At 44.1% G+C, this 13,513-nt stretch overlaps 1 protein-coding gene across 5 annotated transcripts in view; it reads left to right on the top strand.

Moving 5' to 3' along the window:
* LOC306818597 (transmembrane protein 182-like) overlaps positions 1-13,513 on the top strand; it is an 81,689-nt gene that overhangs the window by 40,685 nt on the left and 27,491 nt on the right. For all 5 annotated transcript variants that reach the window (XR_013778306.1, XR_013778307.1, XR_013778308.1 and 2 more), the window contains 3 exons: positions 4,313-4,365; positions 4,506-4,547; positions 6,477-6,531. The gene's annotated coding sequence lies outside the window, so the exon portion shown is untranslated. The remainder of the gene's footprint in view (positions 1-4,312; positions 4,366-4,505; positions 4,548-6,476; positions 6,532-13,513) is intronic.

Here is a 13,513-nt window from a genome sequence, read left to right as displayed (position 1 = left end):
GGGATTTGTTTGTGTGTGTTCCTGCGTTGTAAATAAGTAACCTCCTCGGGTGTTGGTGTGTGTGTGTGTTTTTGTAATCATTAGCACACTGCCTCTCCTCTGTACAGTGGTTTCATTGTGCTGTAAGCATAGTGTGTGGGTGTGTGTGTATATGTGTGTGTGTGTGTGTGTGTTTGGCATGCAGTACCAGGCCGGGTCAAAGCAGCTTAGTTCCGATCTGTTGGGTGACCTGCCCGAGTCTCGCTGGCCTCACTGACCCGCGTGATTTCATTATAGAGAGGTGAGGCACACGGCATCTGCACACACACACACACACACACACACACACACACACACACACACACACACAAAGGTATGTGCATAAATACAGCGGAGGCATATACACGCACACTCGGGCGAACATATCCATAAATATATGTCGAGGAAGCCGCTGACATTCTCGTCTTCTAGAAACCTCTGTCCTTATTTCCTCACAGCGTCCATTGAAACGCTGCCGTGTGACGAGCAAATCAGCTGATTTCTGATGACAACATTTTCCAAAATGGAAATGATCCATTCAAATTTGCATCGTTGGAAGAAAAAAAAAAACAACAACAAACAAATCAAAAACAAGATTGTTTTCTTGACATATTTTTTGAAAATAAGGCTGAGACGAAATTAAACATCAACAACAAAAGCTCCAGTATGGGCTCTGTTTAAATTTGAGTCTGTAAAAACATCGAAACTTTCATCCTGAAGTCTTGTTTTTTTTTTTTTTTTCAGATTTAAGACAGAACTAAAAATTGAATAATGTGAACTACAAATACTGATTTTTAATTCTGAAATACTGAAAGTTTTCACAGATACAAACACAGTGCTCCGTTCATAGCAGAGAGCCCAAAAGAAAGTTCACCCTTCTGACGGCTTGTAGAGGGTCGACATGTTACACATCACAGCAGAATATCCACGGAAAGTCTCCTCCTCTCTAAACACCCCCGAACAAGCTGTGCACTGGATGTCTTTCTAAAAGGACACAAACTCTGAAGACATTAACCTGGAACACGTTGAGTGGTTTGTTCAGTCCTCGTGGTCCAAAGCAATGATGCTCAGATTCACTGTAAAAAAAAAAAAAAAACCTTTACTCGTTTGTAAATCAGCAGCAGTTACCTGACATGGAAGATAAAGATTTACAGTACTGAAAACAGAAAATATTTAAAGCATGATGACAAAAATAACACCAGCTCAATTTAAATCTGCGTGACTAAAAGACAAAAACTATTATTTTTTTTTGCATTTTTGCAGAAACAAGATAATTAAAATCTGAAAAACCAATCTGCTTTATTTAAAACTGAATCACCAAAAACTCAAGGGAAACATTTACTTCATTATTTAATATAAAGTGTTCTCTTGAAAAGATTGGACGACGTTGTTTTCTGTGCATTTTTCTTTCTGGCAAAAAGTTGCACATTTCTAAAATCGAGAATATTTGATAGAAATGTTTTGTGATGTCGCAGCTTCAACAATAAGCTTTTGTTTCCTGTCACTTTAAAACTGCATTTGCTACAAAAAGAAAAAACCTTAAAAATTTTTAGGCTCAACATGTAAATGGTTGATTATACAACACTCTACCAAAATGTAGTTTCAAGACCAATTGAAAAGAAAATCAACAAAAAAAAGTTTGTCTTTTTGACTAATACAGCAGTCAGGACGTGTCAACGCCAACACAGGCCGGAGGTTCTCATCACTTCAAGAAAGCATTTCCAAAAAGTCACATGTAGGTCATAAAAAGTGAATAAAACACAGTAGAGGGGAAATTCAGCAAAAAGCTAAATGAAATTTGCCCTCCTGAAATAGAGAGCCGTGTTAGCATGTGAACACCAAACACAAGCCATCAGGAAGCAGGGTGAAGTTCAGAGCGTTCTTTGAAATGTGTCACCAGATGCTTTAAGAACATGTCGATTCTCAGTCTGACAGTAAATACACTTTTCAAAGTGAAATCACCGCGTACATAAACGTTTGCAAAGAAGACTTTGGTGTTTGGTTTATTGATCCCCGTCAGAAGAATCACACAGCCTGCTCCATATTTTCTGCTTTAAAAAAAAGAAGCCCGATCAAGCTTCCTCTCACAGACGCCCTGCTGATAGCAAACATTTCTGCGTTGTGTTACAACATACTGTACTCTCTCTGTGTGTGTGTGTGTGTGTGTGTGTGTGTGTGTGTGTGTGTGTGTGTGTGTGTGTGTGTGTGTGTGTGTGTGTGTGTGTGTGTGTGTGTGTGTGTGTGTGTGTGTGTGTGGAGGTGTCAGAGATGTGCTGAAAACGAGCACTAGATGGCGATCTAGGTTAAAGCAGTGTGTTGAATAGCCTGCCGACTGCTGTGTGGCAAGTGATCCTCCTCGTTGAAGAGCACACACTCGTGAGCACTGTGGAATACTGGATAAGATCTGGTTGCAGTTTTTCCTTTATTGCGCCGATCGAGGGTTTCCTTCCACGCTTGCACGGGATGCATGTCAGGGTTTATGCAGGAAAAAAAATAAAAAAAACACAATTTGATGCAAAAATTGTCTAATGCAGAGGGAGATTAAAACCTCAGCTGTTTGACTCCTGATCAAGTGAGATAGTGTTTTGACCCAGTTAGGCTGCAGCTTCATCAGGGGGACGAATGACTGCGAGAGTTTTGATTGAATTAGATGACGAGCCATGCAAAGTACAGAGGAATAGCGATAATACTTAAACATTCTATTGGACGGTAACGGAGTCTGTAAATATATATGAGTGGTGTCAGTCCTCTCTGTTTGTGTTCTGTTCGGCTCAAACTGAGCTTCTTGCTTCATAGTGTTTGAGGATGTTTGCATGTGACTTCACAAAAGCAGGAGGATAGGCCAAGTTGGACGATGTGATGAAAAAAAGCTGAGGTAATATTTGGTGTTCAACGTTTTAATCAAGCAGTTTTGACTTTCTGGCTCGGGTAACTGTCTAAGAGTCTATGGAACAAAATCATGAGCAGCACAATAATACAGGATTTATAAAAGAAGGACAAAAGTTAAGGGGACACACACAGACTCGACCTCACAGTGCAGAGCACCTTGTTTCTTCCTTCAGGCCACAGGTAGAATCAGAATCAGACACATGGGCTATCAAATGTAGACCTGAAATATTAACAGCACCTTCCCAACGAGGAGAGTCCACATCCATCTTCTAATGTTTCACACAATGCTTTATTCCTGTTGAATCATTCTATAACTGCCTTCTTGTCCGTGAAGATATTTCCTAAAGCTCTCGGCAGCTCCTGCCTTCGTTTCTCCATCACGCTTTTTGTTTGTCCTCAAACTCGCTCCGTCTTTGGTGATGGTGTTTCCCAGCGCGTTGGCTCCATCATCTTGGTCTGAGCTGCAGAGTCGTCTTTAACCAGAGCGTTGGCTTCCAAGATTTTCAAAACAGAGCAAAGGATCATTTTACTGCTGCATGCACACGTTTCTCTGCTGAACGCCTCTGATTTGTTGATCGATGAAATATTTATTTAATGTCTGTCTGAAATGTTTCTGCTGCTGTCTTTGCCAGAGCTCTGTGTGTGTGTGTGTGTGTGTGTGTGTGTGTGTGTGTGTGTGTGTATGTATAAATATAAAATAAAAGTTTCCTTGAATAGTTATTCATTATTTTTTCATTGTTAATCTGTAATACATTATTTGTTACGGCTTGCAAACTCGACACACTGGTCTTTGCTTCAGATGTTGAATGTGACGTCTGTGTGTGTGTGTGTGTGTGTGTGTGGTTTCTTATTGTTGTGTGTTGTCTTTTTTGGTTAACTGTATGCACACGGTGGATTGAACTCAAATAAATGAATAAATAAAGTTAGGTTCAGTTTAAGTTGACACACAATGTAAATGTAATGAATTTAAACGCATTACGTTTCACACAATCATAATGACCTGCAGAGGAAATAAAACTAAATGTCTAGAAGGAGAGAAGGTACAAACACCTCAGACGGACATACAAACTTCTGGTTTTCAGAAATCTCATTGGCTGCTGTTTGGTGGGCGTGGCTTGGTATGTTCTGTGCACCTCAGTGTATGGTGCTTATGGGGCTAATTAGGAGACATTTTGCAGCACCTGTGTGAGCCCCTTATTTAACCCTTCAGCTCTACTTTCCTGTGTTTTTAGTCTTCAGAGGGAACTCTCACGAAACTGTCAATAAGCAAAAAGAAGTAAAGTTGATTGTTTTTTATGAATTCCTTTGTGGACTTTTACCTTAAATAAATGCTTTTAACAAGAAATGAAAGAATGTCGTCTCCCTCTGAGAATCTAACCCAGATTTCTTCTCCAAATATCTCCAGGTGTGGATAAAGAAGACGTGAAGACAAGTTTAGATCCACATGAGGACTCAGAGGTTAGCAAGCTTGCCAACTTGTTTTCTTGTGTTGCTCAGGCTGAATTTAGCCACTTTAAACTTCTCAAAAATGAGCATGGCTAAGTAGCTAATGCAGGCAGGTTACGCTTGACTTACTTTTCTCTTTCTTTTTTTTCTAGATGAAGACAGGATGTGAGAGCTGACTTTACCGACATTGACAGGTATGCGAGCTTGCTGTCTGTTTGTTGGACTGACTCTCGTCAGCTCTCTTTGTGTTTTCATGAGTATTGTGTGCACTTCATTGACCAGACAGGCACAGTTTTGCTAGCAATATTAAAAAAAACAAAAAAAAGAAGCTTACTCTTAACAAACTCAGTAGCAGCTGGCTAATGTTTTAGCTCATTTGTAGCTACTTTGTGTTCATTTTCCACCACTTCAAATGCTATTAGAGATGTGGAAGCTTAAGAGGACCAAAAACATTTAAAAATTTGACCTTATTCAACTTATGTTAGACATGTCGTTCTTTCTATTTTGCTCTTTAAAGAGGAACTAAACCCCCTGACCGTTGTTTTTCTTTGTGAGAGTTATGCACACAGACTCTGAAGTGTCATTTCTGCTTTGAGAGTCATCGCGTGTTTAGGTGTGTGTGGGATTGTGTTGCATGGACGGTTTGATGTTGTGGTTGATGCTAATGGCACAAAGTGAGTGAGTGGACACGCCCCCTACTCCCCAACACATTTGTTTTTATACTCAGGGTAGTTGCACTCTCGCCTTCCACCTTCTTTAAGATGCTTTTTATGCTGCTTCTGGCACTATGGGTGCTCTTGGAGCAGCCAAGCACCTCAGGCTATATGTTTAAACAGGTTTCAAGTTCATGTATTGTTTTAAGAACCAAACTGAAAGGGAGACGAAACCAAGAGGGAGCAAAAACAACAAGAGCGAGACAACGTTTAAGGCCAGAGAATCAAAGCGCTTTTATTTGCATAACCTGCATGCAAGCATTTACAATACACACGCATACATCCCATCACTGCAGAATCTCATCACTTCTATCTCCGCCTCTTTCCAATCTTCCTCGCCTACTTTACATCAACTCTTTTTTTTTTTTCATCCTTTTCTTGTATTTCCTCCTCTCTCCTCCCGCTCTCTACCTATGCAAGTTGTCATTCTCTCACCATAATAGCGCTGCTGTGCCTTCATGTTGCCGGTTGTTTGCTTGAAACGTAATCTGCAGATGTAACAGAGGAAGAAATTGAGTCTAACAAATGGCTTGAAAGGCTCACGCGGCATATCAAGCCCGAGCCAACAAAGGCAGACAAAACGCCCGTCTTTTTTTTTTCCTCCCCTCAACATCTGAAGTTGATATTTTCAACAGAATAGCACGCGGCTGACGTTCCCTGAATAAAGAACGCCGCGTTCGCCGCTGTTGTGTTGTGTTACGCTGTCATTCTGACTTGAATGGGAAAGTTGAGGCCCGTTTGTTTGGTTTAGCTGTTGAGGGGAAATGGGTTTGTTTGATTAACATTTTGCTTGCGCATGTCAGTTTCGCCGGCGTCATTTCTACGGGGGAATGAAAGGAGCAGAGACGGAGGCTGTGTAGATGTGTACAATATAGAGACTTCTATCTATGTCTCGGGGAATTGTAAAATAAAATGGCTTTTTGGTTACAATGGCGGCATAAAATCTATCTGAAATTAGCCTAACAGCTTCTGTGATTATGGTCATTACTCCACACCACACTGACTACATGACTAGATATTACCTCAGTGTGTGTGTGTGTGTGTGTGTGTGTGTCTGAGAGGAACCTGTTACAGCAGGAGTCATCACTGATTACATTGTTTTTGCCCACTCAGTTCACAAAAATACCCATTGAAGGGCTAGCATCTCATATAGAAAGTGCTAGAGTTAGCTAGCAGCTCAACAAAGTGACCTGTATTAAACCTTATTTATTTTGGAAGGGCAATGGTTGAACTGTTCAGTGTACAGTGCATGAAAACAATGACACATCTAAAGGTGTCTTCTTGACGCCCATCGTGTTTGCAGGTTAGCTAACTGTTCTTGCACATGTTGTCTTTAGCTACTTGAGTTAGCTTTGCTTCTTAGCTAATGCATGTGGAAAAAACTGAAATTATTTGTTCTTATTCTTCTAGCCGAAGGAAACGATCAACCCAAGAGCCCCCCCCCCCCCCCCATCAACACGACGAGGTAAGCAGACTGACTTATGTTGTGTTTGTTGTGACAACTTTAGCATTTTCTTTGGTTTGCCGCTTACTTTCACTATCGTACATTTAAACTGTCAACGTTTGTTTGTCAACACCAGCTTTTGAAGTGTTTATATCCATTATACATGCATACATACAGCTATCCTCTTGTCTGGCACATCTCTGACGGTAAATTCACACAGACACCTCTGCTCTGCTGGCTAACACCTAGCGGATTAATTAGCTCCACCCTTAGTAGTAAAGCTACATCACATAGCATGTGTTGTGTTGTTGTTTCTGACTGATGTTTTTATTAGCCCGTTGGGATTTCTTCTACTCTACCTTTCTGTGCATACGAGTGATTCAAAGAGCAACAAAGGTATAAAATGGTAAAATAAAAAAACTCAACTGGTTATTATAAGTCCAGAACAGTTGAGATGTTGTCTTTCTTGGTATTGGGGGAGTAAAGTGCATCTTAACCGGCTGATCACAGAGCTCTGTCTCCTGAGTCCTAAAAGCAGTTTTTGTCTCTGTAGTTGAGAAATATACTCTGCACCTTTTTTTCTTTTTTACATGGAACAGCTGTCGTTCTTTAGACAGATTTTTAAACACTTGAGATACGATAAATCTTATTTGGTGAATGTTAGCCATCCTTTAAGCAGGGAAGGTAAAAAAAAGGACTTGGTCCATCGAGTGGTATCTCACATTTTGATGAGCTACTTTGGGCTGTGAGTTTCAAAAGCTTGAGGGATGGAGGATGCAGAATGCAGACTTCAATGATGGGCTGAGTGTTCACTTAAAGGTACAGTACATCTGGAGTTCATCAAGAGTGAAGCGAAGAGGGCCGTGCAGTCTTTTCTCCTTGAAATGTCATGATGCTTCATTTACATTTAACAAGTTGTCGGGAGACTGCTGCACGTTTAAGAGAAACAGTGGGACTTGCCTGCTGATGGCCGCCTTTCAAAGTTTTCTGTCTCTTCCACAAGTTGCTTATTTTCCTCAAACTGAAAGATTGTAAAAAAAAAACACACTGAGTTCTGACCTGAATCAAGATTAAAACATTATGTTCGTCCAAATCCAGTTGAATTAATTTAGACTAAGAGAGAATTTACAGCCCTAACACTGTACCTCGTATACGTCTCAGCTGAGCATTAGTATGTGAGATGGTTATGGTTTGACTCTCCCCTCTTGCCCCCGAGGCCCCTTGACCACCTCCCCCGCCCCCGACCCAGCGTGCACGGTGGGGATCCGCCGCTGCCCTCCTCTCCTCATTAACCTCGTCTAATTAGATGGCAGGGAAGTCCATTGTTCGTCCTAATGAAGCCTCAATGGAAAGACAGGGCCTCGGCTGGCTTTTTTGACACTGCTGTGAAATTAAAATCCCCTCCCTCCTTCTGTCCCTCATTCCCCCCCCCCCCCCCCCTTTACCTCCTCTTTCTGTTGTGTGTCTATCAGAGAAGAGAGAAAGATTGAGTGGCAGAAGTAGCCTCGATAATCCGTGTGATAGCTCTTAACATTCCCATACTGCTAATTTTGCTCCAGCAGCAGAGCCCAGGGTAGCATTAGCTCTGCTTAGCGCCCCCAGTATGGATCCCATCCGCTAATTACTTGAGCTGCCATGGTTCGCTGAGATTTAAATACCACCTCGATACCATTATCTTCCATTCCTACAGCTAGCCCCTATCGCCCGGGCCCTTTGTAGCAGCTGATGGGAGGCTGCAGGGTTATTGATACCGGCCTCCCTTGCAGATAATATCCAAGACAATGTGAGGAAGATTTGCGACAGTACCATACAAATTTTAATGGAAGGAGACAGACTTGGATCAGCGCCGGAAGGGGAAACAAAGAGCGCATATCCACCTATGTTGGAAAATCAAAGGCGCCACAGGAGCACAAGGTGGTGACTTGGGGGTTAAATTGGATGGGGTACTATTCGCCCTCCAGTCTTATTTTTTTGGGGTCTCTCTTTTTTTGGGGGGTGGGGGTTTTGCTCTCTGCTCACCCCAGAGCGACTAATTACAATTCACATGTCACACACTCCACACATAATAAGAGTTAGGAAACAGAATTAGAATATTCCAAAGCCTGCAGGGGGTGTCATCTCGGGAGAAAGAGGGGAAAGTGTGTCTCTTTTTACAGAAAAGAAGGAAGGGGGGGGGGGCATGACTTCACAAGTGGCATGTGCAGGAAAAGAAGGGAGTGAGGTAGGTGAGTGGTTGGCTTGGGGGCAGAGGCAGAGGGGGTGCGAAAAATCCACAACGCTCCCTCCTCCTTCGCCTTCCTGTCGATGCGCCCCCACCCCTCACTTCACACGTCGGGTGTCGCCTGCCTGGCACGCCGGCTCTGCTGCCTGTTAGGGTGGCAGAGGGGAGGCGGCGAGGGTGGAGGTGGAGGGCAATTGAGTGACATCTGCTCTGCTGAGATGAAGGGGGCAGGCATGCTCCTGGCATTGGCGACCGCCGCCATGTCGGAGGCATTGGCACGAGGACGGCTGGGGACAGCGAGGGTAGCGGCGCCGGCAGCAGGCGATGGATGGCCTTCGTTGAGAAGCGTTTGCTCAAACAGCATGACATCTCCTGGAATGAAAGCCCCCCCCCCCCTTCCCCCGCCTCCTTTCCCTCAAATACATACTCCTCTCTCAAACAAACTGGCTCCCCGTCCTGTCGTTTCCCTCTTCTTGACTACTTCACCTTAAGCTTCAGCTTTCCACAAAGCCCGCCATGTCCGGCAAAGAACCGCCGTTCAAATCCGCTTTTCATCTGTCGTCGGCGAACATGGACAGTGTCAGCGCGAGGGTTGCCAATTACTTTCCCGTGCCTCCTTCTTTTACATCCCTAGCTGTCTCTTTTTCTTCTTTTATCCTCTTTCTTTCGAGATTCTCGAAGAACCAAACACGCTAATGAACTGTGGAGCCGACGCCTGCAGAAAAAAAAAAAAAAAGCAGCAACTCCATTAACGTGACATCGGCAGCGTCGCCCCTCCCTAAAGATGATGTGAAAGTATACAGGAAACAAAAAAAGGGACAAAAAGCGTGGTGAGGTTTGGTAAGTTACAGTTGGAGGAGGATAAACATGAATACCCAGTAAGCGATGGGTAGCCGTTTTTCAAGATGAAAGTTATTAAGTCATTTCCAGTGGAGGAAAACGGTTTCAGGTAACCTGCAGGTGACAGAAAAGAAAATACCAGGATGAGTGACGTTTATTAGACTTTATCTAAACGGATCCCACCACTCTCCTCTGTCTCCTCCTCAGAACTTGTTTCCTTCCTCTTTCATATCTCTGCTGTTGTCGAGGAAGTGTGACGTTGACGCGCCGTAAATTGATTTCCCGGAAGATGTGATGGATGAATCCAGAACGAACATCTTCATCGCTGACCCCCGCCGCCGATTGCTTCTCTCCCCCCCCCACCACCCCCCTGCCTTTGCCCGCCGCCGATGACTGACAAGGCTGCTAACGAGTGCCGTCGCCGCTTCGTGTTATAATTTCCTCTGTGTTGAAAACAGCCGAGACTCGGTCCCGAGGTAATGAGCTCCTGGAAGAGAGGGAGGAGAGGATCACCTCTTGGAGAGGTGGAATATAAGGAGTGGGAGTAAATAAAAAAAGGGAGACAAAGCACATGAAAGTAGATTAAAAAGAAGTTGAGGTTATCGTCGACTTGAGAGGGGCCGATTCGTTGTTTATCTGCTGTCTTGATGGATGTCTTTCAAGTTGTGCTTTCTTACTTTGTGATGTATTCATTTCTCTCTGAGAGGCAGAGAGAAACAGAGTCTTTTAAAACGGGGTATTTGCATCAGAAGTATTTGATGTGAAAATGCTGCATGCTGCAGATATCGTGCGTTTTTTTGTTGTTTTTTTTTAAGCTAGCTGTGTGTGAGTTAAGGCACTTGTGTGTGTGTTGGATTCATGCAGGAGTATCATGTCATTTCAGAAGGGGCTGAGGGGCAGGTCGCTCTCTGTTTATTTGGATGATTAGGAGGCGACAATATGTTGCTGATGATCAGGTCTTTAATCAGCTAGCATCACAGATTATTCTAACCTTGATTAAAGAGCTGCAGCCGCCCTATCATCTCGCAGCTCAGCCTAATAAGATAGGACGACGCTCTGATTAATGCCGCCGCGCGACTAGTCATGACACAAAGGACAGGCCTGCATCACCGCGGGAGGACGTGCGAGAGCTGTCACGCATCATACTTAGTTGTCTTTCTGATTTGTCAGGACCTTTTGTCTTAATTATTTTTGCTTTTACAAATTAATCCGTGTGAGGCTGATTCAGTTTTCATTACTCCCGTAATAAGAGACGCAGTGGTTGATTAGAAACTCAAGGCAACGCCGGAGTGTCACTCCTGCGCATCCGCATGCTAACACTGACACAGCTCTCTCGCTTTAAAAGTAAAGTCATGCTCCAACTTTGTTTTCCAGTTACAGTGACGTGCACATGTGTGCTTGTGCAGAGGTTTGTGTTTCCCCGGATCGGCAGTGTTTGATTCATTGCTGTGCGAGGTGTGTGTGTGTGTGTGTGTGTGTGTGTGTGTGTGTGTGTGTGTGTGTGTGTGTGTGTGTGTGTGTGTGTGTGTGTGTGTGTGTGTGTGTGTGTGTGTGTGTGTGTGTGTGTGTGTGTGTGTGTGTGTGTGTGTGTGTGTGTGTGTGTGTCGAGGTCTCGGACGCGTGTAGGAGACGATTGAATGAATGAGTCGCTCTCTTAGCTTGTCGGATGATGAAGGCACACATCCAGCAAGCAGCCCTCTGGCCTTTCATGCCGTTTAGCACTGAACAGCATGGCTTCTCTGTTTCTCTCCAGCACTCCTCCGCCGGAGTGGGATCATCACGTACTTTTGGTGGAAAAACAATCCTCGAGTTCAGCAGCGGAGTCACGCTGAGGAGGAGGTTCAGTGACCCACTGTTGTTACTAAGCACAAGTTGCTAAATTACAGTAAAGGTCGAATCTTTTATCTCGCTGTTTGACTGTTTGTACCAGAACTGATGATTCCAGTTTTGGATGGTATTTTTAGTTTTTTCACGTGGGACAAGTTTTTCTCTTTGAATACATTTTCTCTTCCGCATTCTTTGACTTGGACTGGCATTTTCATGTTTTGATTCACAAAACTTTTGGCACAACACCTCCCCCATAGATTCTCAACTAAATGACCACAAATATGTCTTTGTATGATCACAAGTCAACCTGATCGCATTGCCCAAACGATGAGGATTTTAAGACTATGAGGCCTTTAACTTCACTTTGTCTGACACGCAGGTGCACATCTTTTTTTAATCCTGCTGTATGTCTGTTATTCGTCTTGTTTTTATCACCTCAGCTGAGAGCACCTTTAGCAACTAAAAAACTTTAGTACTTTAGTACAAAAAACTTTAGTGCTTTAACTTTGTGCTTTAAGTACAATGGGTTCAAGTCCGCACATATAAAGTGGTCTTGCTGCCTTTTTAAAAAAATGGCTGCCTGACACGAACTCTTAAAGTATAAGAAATGATTTGCTGCTGTTGAAAAACTTGACGACACTGTGATTAAGCAAAAGTTGCCACCATTTCTACTCCGGAAAGATCTGCTGGATAAACCTCTAAATAGAAATGTCGACTTAATAAGGACACAGTACAGTGAGTCCAGTTTCCTGTCGTGTACCCTGAAGTGTTCGTGTGTCCAGGTGCTCTTTAGACACGCTACCTTATGTGGCACCACACGGCGCGCTGGGACGCTGGAAATGGAAGTCCAGCCACTGATTGTGTCTTTCCTCTTTGATATTAAAAGCATTCTAGTGAGGATAATTTGTGTTTAGTGCCCTGCTGCGCATTGAGACGTCCTGTTTGACCAACGAAGCTAACCTAATTCCTCCCCTCCTAGCGTCTGTGTGTTTGTGTGTGCGCTAAATGCAGAAGAGCTGTTGTGACGAGCCGGCCGCACACAGAGCCTTGTTGTTGTCGCTGAGAGAGGCCTGTGTGTCTTTAAGGGCCACTGAGTACGTGACCTCTCCTCCAGTGGGCCCAAAACAGCGGCTCAGCGGGCGGGTAATTCATGCCAAAGCCCGGTCGCCCCGCTGCTCGGAGCGCGTGCCCTCCCCCCCTCCCCTCTGCATGCCCCTTGACCCACGTCTCCGTGGCGATGGGGTGTCCCGTCACAGGGAGCACCTGGCACCTGGCCACCCCACTCTTGTCTTTCCTTCTCCCCTTTCCATCTCCCCCTCCCCTCCCTAGCGAGCCTCATTGAGGGTCCATAATGAAGTTTCACATCTTCATTCAGAGAGCTACAGGAAGTGGGGCTGGCATGCAGCGCGCTCAGGCTGAAGGAGATTTCACTTCTGGAAGTCCACCCCAGGAGTGAAATTCTGGGCTTGTTGCTGCAGGCCATTTGAAGCGAAGGTTTATTCCACATGTCCATTTCCATGTTTACTGTTGAAGCATATTATAAAAGCAATAGTTTGAGATTGTAGGAAAATATGCCAATTAGTTGTCTTGCTGAGAGTCGGATGAGGATACAAATATCTCCGTTCGAGCTCGCCTTGGGCCATATGGCCTCAAACATTACCCCATGTGAATACGCAGGCGACTGCTCTGACAGATTTCCTGATTGAAGATGTAGCGTGTTGATTAGTGAGCTTTATAGGTGCTTGTATCTTTCTTTGACGTGTGGACAAAGCCCTGCTGTTTACCCACCAGTTGTTCCATTTGAAGCCTTGATTTTAGTTCTTGATATTTTGGGGCCTTTGGACTAAGGGTGGCGCTGGAGTCGCACCAGGACTACATTTTTTTAGCCAGGCACATATGTGGTTTGCAGTTAATGGGCTAATGATATGCTAAGCTAACCCTCTCCTAGCTGTAGTTTCAAATTTAACATAAAGTCGCGACGTGGCAAGTAGCGTCTCTTTTTTCGCCCTCTCTCAGACGGAAGCTGTTTCTCCTGTCGTCTTTCTCCAGTTTTCATTCTCTTTCCTTTTAACTTCCTCCTCCAGACATGACACCACGCAGCCACTGACTCAGCGA

Source organism: Symphodus melops (assembly GCF_947650265.1).
Source record: "Symphodus melops genome assembly, chromosome: 23".
Classification (NCBI taxonomy): domain Eukaryota; kingdom Metazoa; phylum Chordata; class Actinopteri; order Labriformes; family Labridae; genus Symphodus; species Symphodus melops.
Note: the sequence above shows the minus strand (reverse complement) of the source record. Positions and strands in the feature narration are given on the sequence as shown.